Genomic DNA, 23,503 nt, shown 5'->3' with positions numbered 1-23,503 from the left:
GCCAGTCATAAAAAGATATTGGCTAGGAGTCAACCAATCAGGACAAGGTACAGGCTAGGGGTCAACCAATCAGGGCAAAGTACAGGCTAGCCTTCAGCTATTCAGGGTAAGGTACAGGCTAGGAGTCAGCCAATCAGGGCTAAGTTCAGGCTAGGTTTCAGCCAAAGTACTGCTGCTGCTAAGTCGCTTCAGTCGTGTCCGACTTTGTGCAACCGCATAGACCTCAGCCCACGAGGCTCCCCTGTCACTGGGACTCTCCAGGCAAGAACGCTGGAGTGGGTTGCCATTTCCTTCTCCAATGCATGAAAGTGAAAAGTGATAGTGAAGTCGCTCAGTCGTGTCCGACTCTTAGTGACCCCGTGGACTGTGGCCCACCAGGCTCTTCCGTCCATGGGATTCTCCGGTTAATGTCTGACTCTCTTCGACTCCATGATATGTGAGTTTTTGCAACAGAAATTTGTTTCTTTCCGGGGAATTCTGTTCAGTTCAGTCCGTCAGTCATGTCTGACTCTCTGACCACCATGATCCAGCTTCCCTGTTCTTCACTGTCTTCTGTAGTTTGCTCAAATTCTTGTCCATTGAATCCTTGATGCTCACTAACCGTCTCATCTTTTGTTCTCCCCTTCTCCTCCTGCACTCAGTCTTTCCAAGCATCAGGATCTTTTCCAGTGAGTCGGCTCTTCCCATCAGGTGTCCAAAATATTGGAGCCTCAACCTCAGCATCAGTCCTTCCAATGAATATTCAGGACTGATTTCCTTTAGGATGGACTGGTTTTATCTCCTTGCTGTCCTAGGGATTCTCAGGAGTCTTCTCCAGCACTGCAGTTCAAAAGCATCATTGTTCTGTGCTCAGCTTATTTGTTCCATGTCTGGTTCTAACTGTTGCTTCTTGATCTACATACAGGTTTTGCAGGAGGTAGGTAAGGTGATCTGGTATTCCCATCTCTTTCAGAATTTTCCACAGCTGGTTGTGATCCACACAGTCAAAGCCTTTAGCTTAGTCAGTGAAGCAGAAACAGATGATTTTTTGGAATTCTCTTTCTTTTTCTATGATCTGATGGATGTTGACAATTTGATCACTGGTTCCTCTGCCTTTTCTAAACCCAGCATATACATCTGGAAGTTCTTAGTTCACATACTGTTGAAGCCTAGCTTGAAGGATTTTGAGCATCATCATGCTAGCATGTGAAATGGGTGCAACTGTACAATAGTTTGAACATTTTTGGGGATTGCTCTTCTTTGGGGTTGGAATGAAAACTGACTTTGTCCAGCTCTGTGTCCGCTTTTTCATTAGACATAGTTTTTATGATGAACCTTCCTTGTATTCTTTCTGCTGTCCTTGAACCCAGAGTAATCAATCATAGGTGTCTCAGTACTCTTAAGTTCAATTTCAAAGGATCTATTACAGATCCAAGATCATAGTAATAAAAAAATTATAAGATGTTTGGCACAAATGAAATATAACTTGAGTAGAGATATTACCAACATTAACCTGTAGACTCAAACAGCAGAGTTATTTTTTTTAATTATTAATTTTTTGAGGTGACTGTTGAAGACATACGTTTCTTTCCAAATTTGAACTTCCCTGGTGGCTCAGATGGTAAAGCGTCTGCCTACAATGCGGGAGACCTGGGTTTGATCTTGGGTCGGGAAGATCCCCTGGAGAATGAGATGGCAACCCACTCCAGTATTCTTGCCTGGAGAATCCCGTGGATGGAGGAACCTGGTGGGTTACAGTCCATGGAGTTGCAAAGAGTCAGACATGACTGAGTGACTTCACTTTCTTTCACTTTTCCAAATTTGGGTTTTTATGAGTTTTTATCATAAGTCTATTTGAAAAATCATGTGTATTTTTATAGAGCCACACACTGTGTTACTTTATTACCAAATATGTTCTACTGCTTGGCACGTATAAATAGGAGTGGACGTGAGCACTGCAAAAAAGCAGGGAAAAACGCATGTGCAGAAGACTCAGTAGTGGGCAAAAGTAAGCTATACATGTTAATGTGAACTCATCAATTAATCCAGGGATCAGAAATTTGTCTTTTATGAGCATTGTTTATTTTCACAAAATTAAGCTGATAAAAGGAAGGAATATTTTTTTGACTGTGTGTGTGTGTGTGTGTGTGTGTGTCTGTGTAGGTTATACATTTTTCTAAATGTAGCTCACAAGGTAAAACCCAAATGGCAAATTGATTTTACACACAAAATTTCAGAACCAGGCAGATGTTCACAGATAGGAACCTAAGGACTAAATGACTGTGTGTGTGTGTGTATGTGTGTGTGTGTGTGTGTGTGTATGCAAATGTGTACACATGTGTACAGATTTTCAGAGCCCAGTACTTTTCTGTAAAAATAATCTGTGTTATTACTAGAACCAGCCCTGGCCTTCTGGAGAAGGAAATGGCAACCCACTCCAGTGTTCTTGCCTGGAGAATCCCAGGGATGGTGGAGCCTGGTGGGCTGCCGTCTATGGGTCGCACAGAGTCAGACACAACTGAAGCGACTTAGCAGCAGCAGCAGCCCTGGCCTTCAATACTTGTGTGATCTTTCTGCCATGCTTGATAATGGAAGACTTCCTCAGGCCAGAGCTCTTCTTTAGAATGTAAGAGTGGTGTACACCTGCACTTCTGCCCCTTCTGGAGTTGGGGAATTATCTGGGAATAGCCCGTAGCCAATGTTAGTCACTGAATCTTTGGGCATAATCATGGGTATGTTGAAGACTGATTCTGCAACTTGCTAGAAACTTTTAATCAGGCTTATTCTCTGGGGGAGATGGCTGGAGAAATGCAGGCGGCTTAGGGGTTAGGTTGGCTCCAGCAGGTCTTATGATAATGGGGCTGGTTGTCTGGGACAGCCTGGTTCTTGCTGGAGCCTAACAAGTTCATCTGGAACTGAACCAGTCTGGGGAATGAAGCAAGTCTAACAGCTGTTTGATTTCCTGCGTTTAGCTAGCTGTGAAGCTTCCAATTTACCTGGCAGTGTGTGTTGAATAAATAGGAAAATTTTATCCAAAATTTTTATCTCAGAGTTAAAATTCCCAGAGAAATAGTTAGCTTTCCAGGAGCCCTCTCCAAGTTGTAATAAACCACCTGCCTTCAGTTGGCAGAATCCACAGAAGTAGAATATTGGCCAACACAACTGCTCACATTTAATTTAATTTAATTGCTTACTCTTGCCTCCTCTCAGAACTCCATATACAGATTAAGTGGTCATCTTCTTAGTTTTTAAGGTGTTAGTGTTGGGTCTCTTGAATTACGTTTGTTTTTCTTGAAGAGATGTAGATATAATAACCTTACTTGTGGATAACTGGAAAGAAAGATATCAAAACGCTACTTAGAATCTATCTGATACAAGAAATAACTTTAGGAACCTTGTGATTGAGTGTGAAAATCTGTAACTGATTTTAAGAAAACACAAATTTTATATAGGATTACATAGGTTAATACGCAAAGAGAGATGGAAGGAAATTAGGCAAACTAGAAGGAAATTTTTAGGTATCTGACATCATCTTCAAGCAGAATGTCATGATTACCTGGCATCTGCATAATATACATCTTTTCTATTATTTCTTCTGTTTTTCCTGCTGTTGATTTTAGAATATGATTGTTCTCTTCTCATGTCTGCTTTATCTAGAAATGTAAGTAACCCACTTTATCTATAAATGTATGTAGGGCTACCTATGTAATGGTAGCTTCATGTCTTAAAATGAAGCTTCATGTTTCAAATCATGGTGGTATAGGGATCTTGTTGATCAAAAGGAATACAGGATGGAGTGAGGTTATGTGGTGGAGTTTATAGGCATATCAGTTAATACTGAAAAAGTTTGTCCTACCACAAAAGATTACCAGGAGAACTCAAGGAGGTCTCAGCTGCTTTGGGGAAGGTTCCTGTTACCAGAAACAAAAATAAGTATCAATAGTATAAATAAATGTGTGGATATAGGAGATGTTGGGTAGAGGTGGGTCTTGACTTGGGACACTGCATAGCGACAGTTCAAGTTCATATGGGCAGAAAGGAGGGCTGAGCACTCTGCATGGCAATGAAAAATAGGTAAATAGAAGATTGCGGAGCAAAACTGAGGGTGTGTTATTTCTAGACATCACAGACGCACAGGTTTAGTTTTTTGCTAGTATAAATGGAATTTTTGCCCATTGTATTTTCCAGCTGGTTACTGCTGGCATGCAGAGAAACTAATTTTTTAGCATGTATATAATACGAATGACAGCTTATGCCACGCTTTCTTTAGTTTTAATAGGTTTTTTTTTTGGAGTTTTCTGGAAAGACAATTTTGTAAATGATTATAAATATATGTCCTTTACCTAGCTTACCTAAAATTACTTTGGTTTTTATTTTATCAAAAATAACTATGAACACTTAACTTTGACCTTTTGTTATTTGTGTGGATACACATGCAGTTTCTGGTGGTAGAAGGTCTTCATATTACATAATCCTTAAATTTCTGGACTAAAACTCTATTTTGGAAGATTTTTCTTTTGAAATGTCTGTTTTCCATAGAGTATATTTTAATTTGATTTGCTGATGGCTTACTGGGACTTTTTATTGGATATAGTAATTGTTTGTTCGGTTGTATGTGTGCATGTGCATGTATGTGTGTCCATGTGCTTCTTTGCAAAGCTTTAGGATCAGAGATGTATTAGAGTCAAAACGAATTGAGGAGCTTTGCTTCCTTTAGTCTGATCAGATATAGTTGAAAAAAATATAAGAATTTTATGTCCCATATAGTATTGCATAAACATAAAATTGTCTGGTACTGGGCTAGGTTTTTCAAGTAATATTTGGTATAATTCACTTGATTTAAATTGTTTGATAAGATTTATCTCCTTTATTTTTACAAAACATATTTTTTGTTGTACTGATCTTCTATCTTCTAGGTTACCATTATCAACTTTTTTTTTTTTTTTTTTTTCTGCCACAGGGCTTGTGGCCTTTGACTGTGAGAGAGTAGAGTCCTAACCACTGGACCGCCAGGGAATCCTAACTGCTTCTCTAATTGAGAATCTTTTTTCTTTCAGATTTCTTGTTTCTTGAACCTAACATTTGGCTTTTTGTTTTCACTCTTTTGTGTATTAATATGTGAACTTTGATTGCCTTTCATAGTATAGTGTGTGCTTGGACCTATGAACTTTCCCAGCTAAAGAGACAGTAATTTCGGTTTTGATCTTTTCCTTAACCCCAGGGTTCTTTGGAAGTATTAAATTTCTAAACAGACAGACTTTGTTTTCTACATTTCTTTTACTGGTTGCTCTATAAAGAAAGCTGAGCGCCAAAGAATTTATGCTTTTGAACTGTGGTGTTGGAGAAGACTCTTGAGAGTCCCTTGGACTGCAAGGAGATCCAACCAGTCCATCCTAAAGGAAATCAGTTCTGAATATTGATTGGAAGGACTGATGCTGAAGCTGAAACTCCAATACTTTGGCCACCTGATGTGAAGAGCTGACTCATTTGAAAAGACCCTGATGCTGGGAAAGATTGAGGGCAGGAGGAGAAGGGGACGACAGAGGATGAGATGGTTGGATGGCATCACCGACTCAATGGACATGGGTTTGGGTGGACTCCGGGAGTTGGTGATGGACAGGGAGGCCTGGCGTGCTGCAGTTCATAGGGTCACAAAGAGTCGGACACAACTGAGTGACTGAACTGAACTGAACTGAACTAAGAGAATGAGGCCTGCATAGTTTCTATTCTTGTAAGGCTTTGGTGAGTCCTTGGTGATTCAATAAAATTTTGTAAACATTCCATGTTCATTTAATAATTGAGTTTCAACTTTGGAGATTCAACATTTTGTGTGTGTGTGTGTGTGTGTGTGTGTGTATATATATTAAATTGGAGAAGGCAATGGCACCCCACTCTAGTACTCTTGCCTGGAAAATCCCATGGATGGAGGAGCCTGGTAGGCTGCAGTCTATGGGGTCGCTCAGAGTTGGACACAACTGAGCGACTTCACTTTCACTTTTCACTTTCATGCATTGGAGAAGGAAATGGCAACCCACTCCAGTGTTCTTGCCTGGAGAATCCCAGGGAGGGGGGAGCCTGGTGGGCTGCTGTCTCAGGGGTCGCACAGAGTCGGACACGACTGAAGCGACTTAGCAGTAGCAGCAGCATATATATTAAATAACTCACCTATTCAAAACCAGTTAATAATTAATGCTCATCCCTTACGTAAAGGAGGATCAAAAGGGAGTTGTTTTGATTACAATGAGTCTTGATTTTGTACTCTGACAATAATTCAGCTGCCTGTGAGATTTACCCATAGGCCATGCCCCATGAAGTCATAAATTCCAGGTTTGTTTACCATAAGCAGCCAAGACAGATCAGGTGTATCCTGTGAAAACATTCCAAATTCTCTTAGCAAATAATATCAGTGTACAAGATTTGGCTAGATTCTTTTTCTCCCCAGGAAAGAGGGGATGGAATATGGACAGGCTATTAGTATTTTCCTTCATAATTGTTAAAAACATAATTCCAAATAAACAAAAGGGAAAGTGTTTAAAATCTGAAAATAAAATTCCAGGTGCTTTCAAAACAAACTCAAAGCAGAAATAAAGGTAATAAAGAGGAAATAAAGGCTAGAGATAAGTTAATCCTCAACAATGATAGAAAAATATAAGTTAATATGTCCCTTCTCATCTCATTCTCCCCTTTACTCCTTACCTCCCTGCCTCCATGGTTCACTCTACATTTCTCAGGCTTGCCTAGTTTCTTTTTTGCCTGAGCCTTTGCATGGCCTGATCCTTCTACTCCACATATCCTTCTGTCAGTGTTAGTCACGCATTTGTGTCCGACTCTTTGCGACCCCGTGAACTGTAACCCACCAGGATTCTCCATCCATGGGATTCTCAAGGCAAGAATGCTGAAGTGGGTAGCCATTCCCTTCTCCAGGGGATCTTCTCGACCCAGGGATTGAACCTGGGTCCCTGTCATTGCAGGCAGATTCTTTACTGTCTGAGCCACCAGGTAATTGGATATCTCATTCCTTCTTGTAAATGACAGCACCATATAATCATTGAGACTGTACATTTTGAAATCAGATTATGTGGATTCAGAGACTGCCTCCACCACTAAATAGCAGGGTTATGTAGCCTCTCTATGCCTCAGTTTTGCCATCTATAAAATGGAGAGAAATACACTTATCTCCTAGAATTATGAGAATTAAATCTATAGTTTGTGATACATAATAGCTATTAGTTATGGTCATTCATAAGTTAGTTACTTGTTCACTCTTTGTCTTATTCACTGTATCATTTATGTATTTTTGGCTGTGCTGGGTCTTTGTTGCTACACATGGACTTTCTCTAGTTATGGAGAGCAGAGGTTCCTCTCTAGTTCTGGTGTGCAGGCTTCTCACTGTGGTGGCTTCTCTTGTTCTGGAGCAGGGGTTCTAGGGCACATGGGCTTCAGTACTTGTGGCTCTGGGGCCTGCTTGCCCTATGGCATGTGGGATCTTCCTGGTCCAGGGATCAAACCCATGTCCCCTGCATTGGCAGGCGGATTCTTAACCACTGGACCACCAGGGTGGCCCTCAGTGTGTAATTTAAGTATTTGAAAAGTATTTATTATCTCTGTGAATTCTTTTTCTTTTTCAGCGTGGAAGTTAACTAAACTCACCATTGGCAATGCCCACCAAATTGATTATATAGATGTTGGTGTCCACAGTACTCACACAGTTTCATTATTTTGAGAGTGAAAAAACACTCTAGAACAAGTTAATGATACTATCACTAAGTGCTCCATCAGCACCTCTCTGATTGTACCTAAACAAGTTTTCTACATTTTCTTTGTGATTGAATGTGAACATTAATAGGCTGTTACCTTAAGCTTTATTTTTAGTCTCAGAGGCAACGTTCCTTAACAAAAGACATATTGTTTTGGATACTGTAAGCTTCGTTACACTCGACCCTGGCTGCTCTTTACAATTTGAATCAACATTTATTGACCAACATGATCCAGTTTACTCATTTGGATTCAGTCAATATGATCGACCTGCTATTAATCTCAATGGAAGTCAATAAATTTATATTCAGACATTAATGACTTATTGGATTGAAAGCTTTATGAAGCGATTCAAGGCGATATCTTGTTAGCTACATTAGTTCTGTCATTCATTTGACTTGGAGATTCTGGCCTTGACTGAATAGAAGGTTGAAGCTGAGTTTTAGCAAAGTTATAGAATTAAACTGAATTCAAAGATGTTCTGGAAGAGCTTTCGACATCAGGCATTGCAAGCTGCAGAATGGGTAAGGATATAGATGGCAGCATTTTAAAATGATGGGATTTTTGAAGGGAGCCTCCCCAAGACATGCCACTTCGGCATGTGGATTATTTTGAACTAAAGGCGGTGGAGACCCTGTAAGCTCAGGAGAAACCACTGCCCCTCCCTAACTACCTAGAAGAGTTTAAATTGGGGGGTCTTTTCAAGGATAATTATTAGCAGAGATAAATTTTATCTGAGTTACCCATCTATATAGCAGGGGGAAAAATCTAATTACCAAACATCTGCTCTTGTTCTTCTTGTCCTGCTTTCCTCCCCTTGGAAGCCCCAGGCCCCTTTCCCATTCCTTAGCTCAGGTTGGCGTATATACCTCACTTTGTTGTTGTCGTTGTTGTGTAGTCACTAAATTGTGTCCGACACTTTGCAACCCCATGGAGTGTAGCCCACTACGTTCCTCTGTCCATGGGATTTCCCAGGAAAGAATACTGGAGTGGGTTGCCATTTCCTCCTCTAGGGGATCTTCCCAATCTAGGGATCAAATCTGCGTCTCTCCTGCATTGGCCCACAGATTCTTTGCTGCTGAGCCACCTGGAAAGCCCATCTGTCACTTTACCCTTCTGTATTGAAACTTTGCATGTATGTGGGATTTATGTACATACAAAATTTATCAATTTATATTTCTCCTGTTACTTGTGTCGATTTGATTATTAGACCAGCAGAAGGACCTTTGAAGGGTAGAGGAAAATCCTTTCTCCCTAGTACTTTCAACCCATACATATTAGAGAACCTGACAGACTAAAGGCATTTGTGTACAATTACATTTTTATGCCCTTTTGTTTACTGCCAATACTTTTTAATCAGAATATTTAATTTCATTTCTCCTGCATCCACCTCCTTTATGCATTGTTTATAATTGCGAATATATATTCTTCACAGCAGGGCTCTATGATTTGAATAGTTGGCTGCATTCAATATTAATAAAGGGTTGGTCTTTATTAGGTTTCTCCACCTTTGTGTCCTAGTACACTGCTTTGTGTATAGTATTTGTCAAGAGACTAAAAGAAAAAGTACTGTAAGGGGATTTAGATGCTTCTCTGTCATTTTTAAAATGTTTTCTATGATCTGAAATACAATACAGACTTATTTCTGTATTTTTGATTGGGGGTGGAGGCTTGAGGGGGAAGGATGTGACAGTTAACAGTAAATAGTATTACTTTCCAAGTGTTTTTGGATTTCGGAAAGAAAGCTCATTATACCAGAATCAAATTAGAAGAGTAAATAAAGCCACCATGTGAACCTTACCATATTTTCATAATGTTCTGCCTGCCACTAGACCAGTGGTTCTTCAACCAGGGGTGATTTTTCTTACCTACCGGACATTTGACAATGTCTGGAGACATTTTTGTTTGGCACAACTGGTTAGGGGGCAGAGGGGTCAGGTGCTGCCAGCCTCTGAGGAGTGGTGACCAGAGATGCTGCTAAACATCTTCTAGTGCACAGGACAGCGCCCACAGCAGAGTTGCCTGCTCTGAATGGCCAAGTTGAGAAACCCTGCCTTGGGGGAAGCACCAACTTTTGCTTTAGCTCTGGTCATTCAGAAGGAGCATCCAGGATTCATTTTCCCTGCTAACTCACATTATGCAAGCCTGTTTTTAAATTCCAATCTGTCTGTGTCAGACACACAGCAGTCAGTCTGCTTCTCTGTATGAGGAAAATTGTTTTCTACTAACTGATGACCTCAGCTTAGCAGTTTCTTTTTCAGCCCATCAAAGCTCACAGTCAGACTTGCAGCTTCTGAGGAGCTTTACGACATATAAAGACCCTCTTTGGCATTCATACTGTGCTGCTCTATTGTTTACAAGCTAGCAGTAAATTATTTATGGATATTGCTGGAGATAGGACTCACTTGCTGTCTCTTTTTTAACCCGAAAGCTATTTTTTTTAATCTGGTGGCAAGATTTTATGTGAAAGCTATTTGAGGGGGTTATGTTTTCTTGGCATTTATGTGACAGATTTTACAGCACCCATCCCATTGACTTTTTATTACTTTAAACTTGTTCTGGAAATTATTATTAACTACATCATGAACTCAACAGATAGTATTTTTTCCCTTAGAACTCCCACTTTAATTTTAGGAAGGTTCTTCCTGAGCCAGCATAGAGAAAAACTGAGAAACATTTCATTTTGGATTCAGTGCAAAGCAAAAGATCTTTAGGTTACTTTGGAGACCAGATCTCTTAAAGGTTTTAGTTTGTCTGAGGCTTTAGTTTGCTTTCTATTCAGTTGATTACCAAAATAATCATTCTAGGATGTGCAGTTATTTCTGGCAGCATCAGTGTTCTTTAGTTTTTTTTTTCCTTGTTAGTACACATAATATTATTTCTTAATGAGTTTCCACTGACATTTTCAACCACTGCCTCTGATTTTTGGACATTTTTTCTTATCTAAGAATTAAATTGACAAGAGATGGATTAATACAGGAGAATCAAACAAAAGTTTAATAATATGTATACATGAGAGAGATCTGGGAAAACTGAGTAACTCACTGAAATGGCTTAAGCCCTCATCTTAAATACCATCAGCTAAAGACAAAAGAGGATGTTGAAGGTGGGGAAAGTTAGTTACCTAAGGTTCCCAGGAAAAGCACAGTAAACAAGGGTATGGTTGTTACACAGATGCAAGTCATTTGTATTCTCCAACGATAAGAATTTGTAGAGATTTGACCATCTTCCACCTTCTGGTACAAGAGTAAGATACCCATAAAAATGTAAATTTCTGTCACAAAAGTAACTCTTGCCTGGCTTTCAGAATCTTTCCCTTGTCTACTGTTTCTTAGCAAGTAACCAGCTTAAAATAATTAATATATCAAAGAGACATATTTTAGACTGGCAAATTCTGCACCCCTAGAGTATGATAAAGCCATGGGCAACAAGAAATAAAAGAATTAAAGAAAAGATAAACATTGTAATATTATGTTTAAATGATTTCTTTGTGTTTCCTAGGCATCATAGTAGAGCCTGGAGATTTCCTAGTTTAGAGGTTTAGTTAAAAACACTATGTGATTCTCTGTGGGTTTCTGCTATAGAGAGGTTTAAGCATCATCTGGCCTACTGGATCTTCCAAGAAGCTTGATCCTTGCATGCAACTAGATTTTATAGAATGAACTCTTTCTTTGTCAACAAAGTAAAATTTGTAGGTAAGAACTTAAAATTACAGTCTCATGAAAATTTCATTGCTAAAGTTATATAAATCAGCCAACATGTAAGGTTGGTTTATATATGATTATAGGACTGTACATCTTGGTACTGAGTCCAAGCTTGCTCTAGTCACCACAGCACAGGCAAATAAAGTGAGAGATGAGGTATTGAGGCAAGGAATACGACTTTATTCAGAAAGCTGGCAGACTGAGAGGATGGCAGACTAGTGTCTCAAAAAAAAAAAAAAAAGTCAAAAGCCATCTTACTGGGATTTTGATGCCAGTTTCTTTTCTAGAACAGAGAAGGAGAGGAGGTGAGGAAGTAAAGTAAAAAGGTCATTTATCTGGCAAAATAGGAGGGCATGTGTTAATTTCTTCTTTTCTGCAGTCATTCACAGGTGGACAGGGTCACATTGTCTCCCTGTGAGTTGAACAAAGGCGCTTTAGTTTAACATCCTGGCAGAGGGGCAGGGTCCCCTGAGGCAGGACATTATGTATGATTATAATAACAAAAGCCGCAAAAAGCAAAGGTTACAGTCAAAGAAACAGATCCAACATGGAGTCAGAATTGGCTCGCTCTTGTTATAATCTGGGTCCTTCAGTAAAAAAGAAAACAAAGCAAAGCAGTTAAAATGGGGGAGGGGGGCAGCCTACCAATACAACTATAACAAAAAACCTCAGGTTTAATATTTGTAATATATTGAATAACTCTGGGCTGACCATATATCCTGATTTATGACTGTTGATTATTTTTAGTGCTTCTTTTCACTTTCAAAAATGTTCCTGTTTGGGTTGGAAAGTATATCATTATCCAAAGAAGCATGGGTGACTGTTTTCTTAAGGTAATTTAGTTCACCACAACAGTTTTTTTATCTTCCTCTCACAAAAATAAACTATCTTTGATGTTTTAAAAGACATTTAAGACCATTTTTTCTTACAATCTTGTTGTGTATAGATGATTTTAATTATTTGAAAGGGTTTTGTTAAATATAAGATTGTAATTTAGTTTTTGATAGATCATTATATCTTCTGTCTTTGCAAGGATTTGTACAATTTTCCTATGCTGTAAAAATAGTAACAAATTATTGCTCAATTGATTTTGAGAAATTGTTCTTTTAAAGAGCTTATATAGGAAAATAATATTTAAGATTCCTGACACAGCTTGTTACTGAGTTCATAGATGTATTTGAATGTATCTCTTCATTTATTTTGAATCTTGAAGAGGAGCAGAATTTTCCACCTCAAAAATGTTTCCTTGGCATAATGATTGTTTTAAGATAATTATTTTTAAGAAAAAACAGACATAGGAGAGACTTTGAAAACTGAGAAGTTACCCATTTATAAGAAATATTTACATGTATATGGAAATCTCCATTTGTAAGGGCATCTGCCTCTCTCTACCAGGAAGAGAAAGATGGCTCTAAGTCTCTAGAAACTCTTATTAATGGAAAAAGCAGAGAATTAATCTGCAACTTTACCCTTGTTTACTGGGCTTTGCCTGAAAACCTCCAATAACTGGCCTTCCCCACCCTCTGATATCTTCTTTTGTCTTTAGCTGGAGATAGTATTTAAGATGGTGGCTTGGGCCACTTCAAGGAGTGACTCAGTTTTCCTGGATATCTCCCGTATATATAGGAGGGATACATGTCATTAAACTTATATTTGTTTTCCTCTGGCTAATCTGTCTTTTATTACAGGGGGCATTTCAGCCAAGAACCTAGAAGAGTAGAAGGAAATTTTTTTTTCCTCCCCTACAATCTTATATCATCATACCCCTTGAGAATCTGATAAAGGCTAAGAATATTTTCCCATCTTGATGAAAGTAAAAGAGGAGAGTGAAAAAGCTGGTCTAAAACTCAACATTCAAAAAACAAAGATCATGTCATCTCGTCCCATCACTTCATGGCAAATAGATGAGGAAACAGTGACAGACTTTGTTTTTTTGGGCTCCAAAATCACTGCAGATGGTGACTGCAGCCTTGAAATTAAAAGACACTTGCTCCTTGGAAGAAAAGCTATGACCAACCTAGACAGCATATTAAAAAGCAGAGACATTACTTTGCTGACAAAGGTCCCTATAGTTGAAGCTATGGTTTTTCCAGTAGTCATATGTGGATGTGAGAGTTGGACCATAAAGAAGACTGAGCACCAAAGAATTAATGCTTTTGAACTGTGGTGTTGGAGAACCATCTCTCCCCATCATCAAACCAATGTACTTAACTGCTTACACTCTGGCTGGACTGCGCCCTCTTTGTATTCCTTGTCTGTAAACACAGCTCACCATAAATCCTCAATGGATTCAGCTGTAGCTTGCTACAGCATCCATTTCCTGAAATATAATTTCTCTGCTATTCCTGAATAAACTCAAATTATCAGAATTTGAGTTTGTTTCAAGTTTACCTCTTTATTAAGCTTGACAGAATGAAAGAATGCTTTGGGATCTGAGTTAGATACTTCATATCGTGTCACTTTTCTTTTGTCTTTCTTTCTGTGTTTTTTCCTGTTTTTTCTTTCCATCTTCATTTGTTGGGAAATGTTTGCTATTCTGTAAACTTTGTAGCAGATCATATAGCAGAAGTGTTAGCTCCAACATTTACAAGCTGTGTGTCCTGGGGTCATTTGCTTAAGCCTCTTTGAGCCTTGCTTTCCTAATGTGTAAAATAGTATGTATATCATGGATTGATCAGAGCCCCTATAGCTCTTCAGAATGATTATCTATAAACCTTCTCAACTGCCTGCCCACAGAAAGTGAATTTTCTCAACAAACCATTTTTTTGTGTGTGCTGGTGAAAGTGAGTTTTTCTTATTTGGTCTTATATAGAAATACATAGGCTCAGCAAAAAGCTGCTCATTTAGCTCCAATCCACTCATGTGTCCTGATAGGCAGGGTTGGTGTGCTTTAAGAAAAGCTGTACTATCTCTAACCCTATTTGAAACCAAAGTATTTTTCCAACTAACTGTGTTATATTGTCTAAAATTCCCATGCATATGTGCGTGCTAAGTTGCTTCAGTCATGTACAATGCTGCGACCCTATGGACTGTAGCCCACCAGGCTCCTCTGTCCATGGGATTCTCCAGGCAAGAATACTGGAGTGGGTTGCCATGCCCTCCTCCAGGGGACCTTCCCAACCCAGGGATCATACTTGCGTCTCTTTTGTCTCCTGCAGGTGGGTTCCTTACCACTAGCGCCACCTGGGAAACCACTTATCTATCCTTACATCAATAATAATATTTGATTATAAAAATGTAAGATGAATCTTGAAATCAAGTAGTATAAGTTCTTTATTTTTAATATTGTTTGGGCTTCCCTGGTGGCTCAGATGGTAAAATTCCCATAGTTCTCAGTAATTCCCTCTTCCTTCTTTGGAGTAGAAATTAACTAAAATTTTTTAAGCCAGTTACTAAACAAAGGGTTAGGAAATAGACAAAAGACAGATACTAATGATGATGAGGGTTTCAGATGGAATCCAGACCATGTGTGGTGTACCTTGGGGCAAATAATACAGTGAGCATTGGGAAAACACTGGGCAGAGAGCAGTAGGAAGCTCTAGAATATGAGAGGTGCACAATTGTTGGATTATCTATAGAAGGAGATTAAAGACAAATCTTTCACACATCATCATGATACTTCCTGGGCTATTACCCTCTTTCTCCATTTTTGAAGTTTATAAGTCTCAAATTTGGTATGTTAGTTTAAGACACTTGTAGATAACAGAGAAACTACATTGCTAATGTGATTTCATTTTAACTGAGACTTCCTAATATAATAGTAATTTCTGAATTGAGCACAAAAGTCTGTGCAGTGTCCTCAGAACAATGAGGACAGTGGCTCGAAGAGATCTGAGATCATTTTTTACCACTGAACCTTACTTTTCTCATTTCTCAAATGCAAATAACTTAATCTAGTTTGAAGTGATTTCTGCATTAAAAGACACAGTTTTGAAATGCGGCTTGTTCAGGGACTGGCACATAATGGGCACTAGATAATTCCCTGAATATGAAATATATTGCCTTTTTAAAAAATTAAAAGTTTTACTCTAAGTCAAAAAGACACATGCACCCCTATGTTCATAGCAGCCCTATTCACAATAGCCAAGATATGGAAACAACCTAAATGTCCACCAAAGATGTGGTATGCATGCATGTTCAATGGCATATTGCTCAGCCATGAAAAGAAAAAAATAACGCCATTTTCAGCAACATGGATGGACCTAGGGATTATCATGCTAAGTAAAATCAGTCAGAAAGAGAATGACAAATATATGTGGAATCTAAAATATGACACAAATGAACCTATCTATGAAAATGAAACAGACTCACAGACATAGAGAACAGACTTCTGGTTGCCCAGGGGGAGACAGAGTGGGAGATGGATGGATTGGGAGTTTGGGATTAACAGATGAAAACTGTTATGTATAAGATGGATAAACAACAGATAGCACAGGGAACTATAGTCAATATCCTGTAATAAACCATAATGGAAAAGAATATGAAAAAGAACATATGTGTGTATGTATAACTGAATCACTTTGCTGTACAGCAGAAATTAAAACATTGTAGATCAACTATGCTGCTGCTGCTGCTAAGTCACTTCAGTTGTGTCTGACTCTGTGTGACCCCATAAATGGCAGCCCACCAGGCTCCCCCGTCCTTGGGATTCTCCAGGCAAGAACACTGGAGTGGGTTGCCATTTCCTTCTCCAATGCATGAAAGTGAAGTCGCTCAGTCGTGTCCAACCCTCAGCGACCCCATGGACTGCAGCCTACCAGGCTCCTCCGTCCATGGGACTTTCCAGGCATACTTGCCATTGCCTTCTCCGAAATCAGCTATACTTCAATAAAATTAATTTTTTTAATTGAAGTTTCAATTTTGACTAGGAGGCTTGGCTTTCTATGAATGAAGTTATTTCTATTTCTTTTTTAACTTGTTTACTTTACAGTAGTTCTCAACCTTGCTAAATATCAGTCACATTTTGAATTCTGAAAAATTATAGCTATCTATGGCCATTCTTCATCTGTACTTTTATTGATTTATTTTTAAATTCCTGTGCTTCTAAAAGGTTCCCTGATGGTTCTAATTATGTTCTTGTGAATAAATCTAGGTTGCTTGAATATTTTTATCTGTATTGCCTCTTGTTGGTTTTTGAATCCCCAAATAGCCAGGTTAAAATGAGAATGAATCTAACAATTCAAGATAAGTTCACTACCATCTCTATCTCCTGTTACATGTGTATGTAACATGCCTTTGTATCCCCTGTTTCATCTGCTGGTGCTCTTCTAACTTCAGACTCTGCGGGTGATGATGAACTCACATCATCATTCTTCTCTATTTTTGTTGATGATGTTGAGCTCTGAGAGGTGTCCATATTCGGATATGATTGGCTTTCTGCAGAAAATGTCAATATCTTGAATTTAATAGAAAGATTTCATATATGCTTGCTCATGCAAATTCTTTCTTTAACTGAATGATCAACTAAACAGCCAAAGGATACTCTTCCCTAGGAGATTCAAGGGGAGACCTTTTTTGTTTTTAGAAAGCTGTGGTTGAGCTTCAGGCAGTTGAAGCTGAGATTCCTGTGCTCAAAATGTTGCTTCTTCCTTCATTTTTTTTAGTTTTATTTTATTTATTTATTTATTTTTACCATTTGACCTCTTTATTGTTAAGGTAGCTAAAATATCATAAACAGGTAGATTCAATTACAAAAAAGCCAGCATTAGTCTTCAGTATAGAAACTACAAAAATATTAAGTTGTTTTGTGTATGGAACAACTCTGACTTAATGAAGCCAGTTGAAATTAGAATTATGCATAGATCAAAAGATTTTAAATGAACCTTTTGGAAACTTAAGATGTTCTTATTATCCTTTGCCCTACTTGGACAAGATTATGCTGAATTCATTATTTTTTAATTTGTGTTTTATTGTTGTTTATATTATAAATACATAAATAATTTTATTATAATCATTTTAAAAGCACAAGTAAATTTTAAACCATTTTATTGTAGAATGTTTAAAACACACACAAAAGTAAAGAGAATAATATGATAAAATCCAATGAAACTTGCTTCACCATTTTTCAATATTTTGCCTTTTCATTTACTCCCTCCTTTTTTAGGCATATTTTAAATTTCAGATAATGTGTCATTTCACCCTTGAATACCTCAGCATTTATAGTTATTGCCATTTTTCCATTGAATACCTCAGTATTATATTTCTGTTACAGTTACTGGTTGCTGTGTAACAAGCTGTCCCAATACTGAATGGCTTCGTCTGGCTTCAGCACTATGGCTTTTCTATATCATGTCATTTGGACTTTGTTGTTGTTGTTCAGTCTCTCAGTCATGTCCGACTCTTTGTGACCTCATGGACTGTAGCACACCAGGCTTCCTTGTCCTTCACCCTTTCCCCGAGTTTGCTCAAATTCATGTCCATTGAGTTGGTGATGCCATCCAACCATTTCATCCTCTGTCATCCCTTTCTCCTCCTGCCTTCAATCTTTGGGCTCACTTCTGGCTTTTCAGCTGGGTGTCAGCTAAATTTGAGCTTTGGGATCCCAATGACATCACTTACATATCTGGTATTTGGCAGTGGCTCAGACGGTAAAGCGTCTGCCTACAATGCAGGAGACCCGGGTTCAATCCCTGGGTTGGGAAGATCTCCTGGAGAAGGAAATGGCAACTCACTCCAGTATTCTTGCCTGGGAAATCCCATGGACAGAGGAGCCTGGTAGACAACAGTCCATGGGGTTGCAAAGAGTTGGACACGACTGAGCGACTTCACTTTCACTTTCACTTTCACTTTTGTTCACATGGCTTCTCACCTTCTGGTAAGCTAAACCTGGCCTTTTCATTGCAAAGTTGTCTCAGGAGTCCAAAAGAGAGATAAAAGGGTCTCTTAATTTCTAGTGTTGGAAATCATACACTACCACTTCCTGCTGGGTTCTATTGATCACAGCATTTTCCAGGGCCAGCCCACAGCCAAGGGGAGGGAAATAGATTCCATCTCTAGATGGGAACTGGGCAGAGTCACACTGCACAGAGGCGTGTGGGGAATGAGAACAGTTGTTGCTGCTATTTTGAAAATTGAGTTTATTCTTTAGAGCAGTTTTAAGTTCACAGCAGTGTTGAGCAAAAGGTATAGAGTTCCCATGTACCCTCTGCCCCCACACATGCATAGCTTCCCCTATTATCAACATCTGCCACCAAAGTGGTACATGTGTTGAAACCAATGAACCTACATTCACACATCATTATTATCCGGAGTCCATAGTTTACATTAGGGTTCACCCGGGTGCTGTATATTCTATAGGTTTGGACAAATGTATAATGACATGTACCTGCTATTATGCTATCATACAGAGAAGTTTCACTGAGCTAAAAATCCTCTGTGCTCTGCCAGTTCATTCCCTCCACCCAACCCCTGGCAACCCCTGGATTTTTATCAATTTAAAACATCTCCATCATTTTGCCTTTGCTTAAATGTCATATACATGAAATCCTATCATATGTAGGCTTTGTAGATTGGTATCTTCACAGAATAATATGTATTTGGAGTTTCTCCATATCTTTTCATGGCTTGAGAGCTCATTTCTTTTTTAGTGCTGAATAATATCCATTGTCTAGATGTGCCACATCTAGATCAAAATTTTGACCAAAAATTTACTAACTGAAGGACATCTTGGTTGCCTCTGCATTTTAGCAGTTATGAACAAAGCTGCTCTAAATATCCACATACAGGTTTTTGTGTGGGTGTAAATTTTCAGCTCCTTTGAGTAAATACCAAGGAACACAATTGCTGGCTTACATGAAAAACTATGTTTAATTTTGTAAAAACTGTCAAACTGGTTCTAATTTTGTGTTCCCACCATAAAAAAATAAGAATTTTTCTTGATGTATGTGTAACTGATCTTTTTGTTTTTAATATCAGTATTCTAGTAAAAGAGTTAACAAATGTAATATTTTCTTTTTCAAACTAATTTTTTACAGTAGGTCCTTGTTGGTTATCTATTTTAAATACAAGAGTGTGTACGTGTCCATCCCAAACTCCCAATCTGTCACTAACCCCCACTCAACCCTTTCCCCCTGGTAACCATAAGTTCATTCTCTAGGTCTGTAAGTCTGTTTCTGTTTTGTAAATAGATTCATTTGTATCATTTTTTTTTTAAGATTCCACATATAAGTGATGTCCTATGGCATTTCTCTGTCTCATTACTTCACTCAATATGATAATCTCCAGGTCCATCCACATTGCTGCAAATGGCATTACTTCATTTAAGCAACATGTTTGATCAGTGAGTTCAGGTTTCTCCAACCATTATAGTTTGCCATCGTCTTCTTATCTAACGGCTTTGTGGCCATTCATGCTATTTCTCTGCTGCTGCTGCTAAGTCGCTTCAGTCGTGTCCGACTTTGTGCGACCCCATAGACGGCAGCCCACCAGGCTCGCCCGTCCCTGGGATTCTCCAGGCAAGAACACTGGAGTGGGTTGCCGTTTCCTTCTCCAATGCATGAAAGTGAAAAGTGAAAGTGAAGTCGCTCAGTCATGTCCGACTCTTTGCGACCCCATGGACTGCAGCCTACCAGGCTCCTCTGTCCATGGGATTTTCCAGGCAAGAGTACTGGAGTGGGTTGCCATTGCCTTCTCCCTAGATGTATTGTTTTATTAAGGACTGCACAATGGTGATATTAAAATTTTAGAGTTTATTTTGCATTTATTAGATAGAAGGTTTATATACAGAAGGACTTGCCTCATCAGCTTTTGGGGTTACCCTGAAATATAGTTAGCATCAGAGAGGCAGGACAAATGTTTCTTTTCTTAATTTATCAAGTTTTAGAGTGATGAATTTATTACCCTGACAACTTCTAATTATTATTTTTAGTATCATTATGAACTTATGAATTTGTATACATGTGTCATATTCAAATCTGTTGAAGTCATTATTCTCTTTGATGCTCTAATTATCTCATCTTAGTCCACCACAAGCTCTTTCATCTTGATATTAACTCATTGGTTTTTAACAGCCTTCTTGCTTGCTGACACAGTAGTATCCTAAGCTAATTGTGTACATTTCCTGTTCCACTCCTGAATTCAGCCATTTTGCCAAGAATTCCTTAGACCTTTTAATGGAAGATACAATTTAGAGGCTACATTTGGAAACTATGGTAAAATAGGTAAATTTTGAATGTTGGCTGTCTGGTGTTTCTTAGGCTTTTGAGTCTGGTGCACCATAAAAATCCTTAAAGTTCATAATCAAGGTGTCCTCATTATCTATTGTTAAGACTCAATTAAAAGGATTGTCCCTGAGGTAGAAATTTACTGACCGCAAGGCCTAAAAGGGCTGCCCTTTATTAGCCATTTATTAGTCTGTCTGTGGCTGGAAAGGGTTCAAGCACTCTGGGATGGGAGGACAGATTCAGTGAAAGATACCCTTTGAGGCCATAATTCAGTACAATGTAAATACAAATGTCTCTGTCAGTAAGGGCTGAAAATGTCTTTACATTGTAAGAAGGGACCACTTCTAACACTATGTCAAGGTTTGGTTTCTATCAATCACCAACTTTCCCCTCACCAGTACCACACTTACTGTCCTATTTGCTCACTGGAAATTGGGAGAAAAAAGACATACTCCAGGATTAAATCTGCTGTGCATATACAAATTTTTATTAAACTAGACAAAGTATGGAGGCAAAGAGTTTCAAGTGACAATTTTTGTGTGGAACTAGCTACACATTTCGATTTCATTACCTTGAATAAAGTTATGCTGTACTTTGCATAAATGTGTTTATTCTCCTATTTGCATTGGAAAATGACCTTTCACTCAGTACTGATGCCAGCTGCAGTGCAGAAAACATTGTATAACTTAGTGGTCCTGTGACAGTATTCAGTCAGGTGCAGTATACTGCCTCAGTCTGTCTACTTTCTCATTTTCAAGAAATGAGAAAGGTCAAAGATTGCTGCATTCTGTGATTTAAAATTCAAATGGGGAGCTTTCTCTTGTTCTATGAACCACATCATTATCTGTGATTGGTATGTCCTTTGCCTACCTAATTTTTTTCCTAGTTTTTTTTTTTTTATCACTTGTGCAAATGACTAGAATAAAGATAAAGTATCTGTGAGAAATTTTCCAAGTATTGGATTTCCTTCATCTATATCAACATCTGTATCTATATCTACATCTATTTCCACATCTGTGTCTATAGCCAGCTAACTAGACAAGTAAGAATTTGGTGAGGTTTTCATCATGTTTCTTTTTTCATTGTTTGCTAGTGCTTATCAACCAATGTCCCAGCATACTAATATTGTTTCCTAAGCTCCTTATGGAAACCATTCATGCTGCTGCTGCTGCTAAATCGCTTCAGTTGTGTCTGATTCTGCGACCCCATAGACAGCAGCCCACCAGGCTTTCCCGTCCCTGGGATTCTCCAGGCAAGAACACTGGAATGGGTTGCCATTTCCTTCTCCAAAACCATTCATAGAAAGTAACTATTTATGGGCTTCTGAATGTTGACCTATATATGTACTTGATGTCCAACCAAACCTGTAATGTGAAAGATACTGGTCTAAATGAAGACTTACATGTAGTACATTCTCCATGCAATCCATCATGAACTTGGATCACTGGCCTCTGCCTCCTGTGATTTAACCAGGTTCTTATATTGATGGCAATGTTAAGTTAGTGCTTTTGTAGGAAGAACAGAACATATCAGTTTATTATCCAGCATTGTGTCAGAGGCCCTTACAAATATTTTGGCTCTACATATATTTCAGCTGAAATAAACTGCCGTTAAGTCTTTAAAAACAGCTCCATTGACTCAGCCTTAAACCACATGACAATCCATTGTGTAGCACCAGGGTGCAACAGTCCCCTTGTCTTTGCATTTTATTTATGAATTTTACATGAAATCATTACCATTTCTGTATTCAGTTTTTCTGCAGTGGCGGAAGCAGGGCTCTAAACAGGCTGTTACATCTCAAAGACACATTCATTAGGCCTGAATTATGAGTTCAGCACATCCTGAAAATAGGAACTTGCTCAGAACCTCCTCACAGCTGTCGTTTTGCTTCTCTCCTGCAACTGCCACTGCCCTGTACAAAATGATGACTCTCTTCCACACCCACCAGATGTTTGTGCCCCTGTTTTATGGTGTCAGCCTTGAATACCAAAATCTTGGGTTTTGTTAAGCCAAAATAGGCGGCTTTTAAGAAAGATGAAGAAAGAAAACACAAGGTTGTTGACATTAATGTAAAGGTGCTAGAAAATTCTATCTACTGGTTCAGTCTCTTCAGAAGGTATAAAAAGATGAGTATTTTATATTATGAAGAGATTAAGAGATCTGACATTTTTAAGAAATGGTGGCATATACCTATAAAATATCATGTGTTTCTGTACTAATTGGAAAGCAATAAATATCACCAATAATCTCTAGAACCAATCATTAAAATAATCTCTCATTGTTGTTTAGTTGCTAAGTCATGTCTGACTCTTTGCAACCCCATGGACTATAGCACTCCAGGCTTCCCTGTCCTTCACCATCTCCCAGAATTTGCCCAAACTCATGTTCATTGAGTTGGTGATACCATCCAACCATCTCATTCTCTGTCGTCCCCTTCTCCTCCTGCCTTCAATCTTTCCCAGCATCAGGGTCTTTTCCAATGAGTCAGCTCTTCACATCAGGTGGCCAAAGTATTGGAGCTTCAAAATAATCTCTTAGGTAAATCCCTGATCATATTTGCATAGTATCTTTCCATTCTTTTACATTTAGTCAATCCATATCTTTTAAGTGGGTTTCTTAAAGAAAGCACATAGTTGGTTCTTTCATTTTCTTATCCAGTCTGACAGTCTTTGCCTTTTAATTGGAATATTCAGGTCATTTTAATTTTATGTAATTACATATCCATCTAAGTTTAAATCTGCCATCTTGTTCATTTTTATTTGTCCCATCTGCAATTTGTCCTTTTCCCTCAACTTTCCACATTTGCTTTTAGATAAATGGAGTATGATTTGGCTTTCCATTTTATTTCCATTATCTGTTTCTTAGCTGTAACTCCTTGGTTTATTTTCTCAGTGGTTGCTCTAG

General features: G+C 38.5%; 1 long non-coding RNA gene across 1 annotated transcript in view; it reads left to right on the top strand.

The window, feature by feature from the left end:
• Positions 1-261: 261 nt before the first annotated feature.
• LOC129639291 (uncharacterized) overlaps positions 262-23,503 on the top strand; it is a 49,222-nt gene continuing 25,980 nt past the window's right edge. Inside the window, exon 1 of the long non-coding RNA XR_008708330.1 lies at positions 262-436. This is a non-coding gene — a long non-coding RNA (uncharacterized LOC129639291). The remainder of the gene's footprint in view (positions 437-23,503) is intronic.

Source organism: Bubalus kerabau, chromosome X, assembly GCF_029407905.1.
Source record: "Bubalus kerabau isolate K-KA32 ecotype Philippines breed swamp buffalo chromosome X, PCC_UOA_SB_1v2, whole genome shotgun sequence".
NCBI classification, from domain to species: domain Eukaryota; kingdom Metazoa; phylum Chordata; class Mammalia; order Artiodactyla; family Bovidae; genus Bubalus; species Bubalus kerabau.
This window is presented reverse-complemented; position numbering and strand designations above follow the sequence as displayed.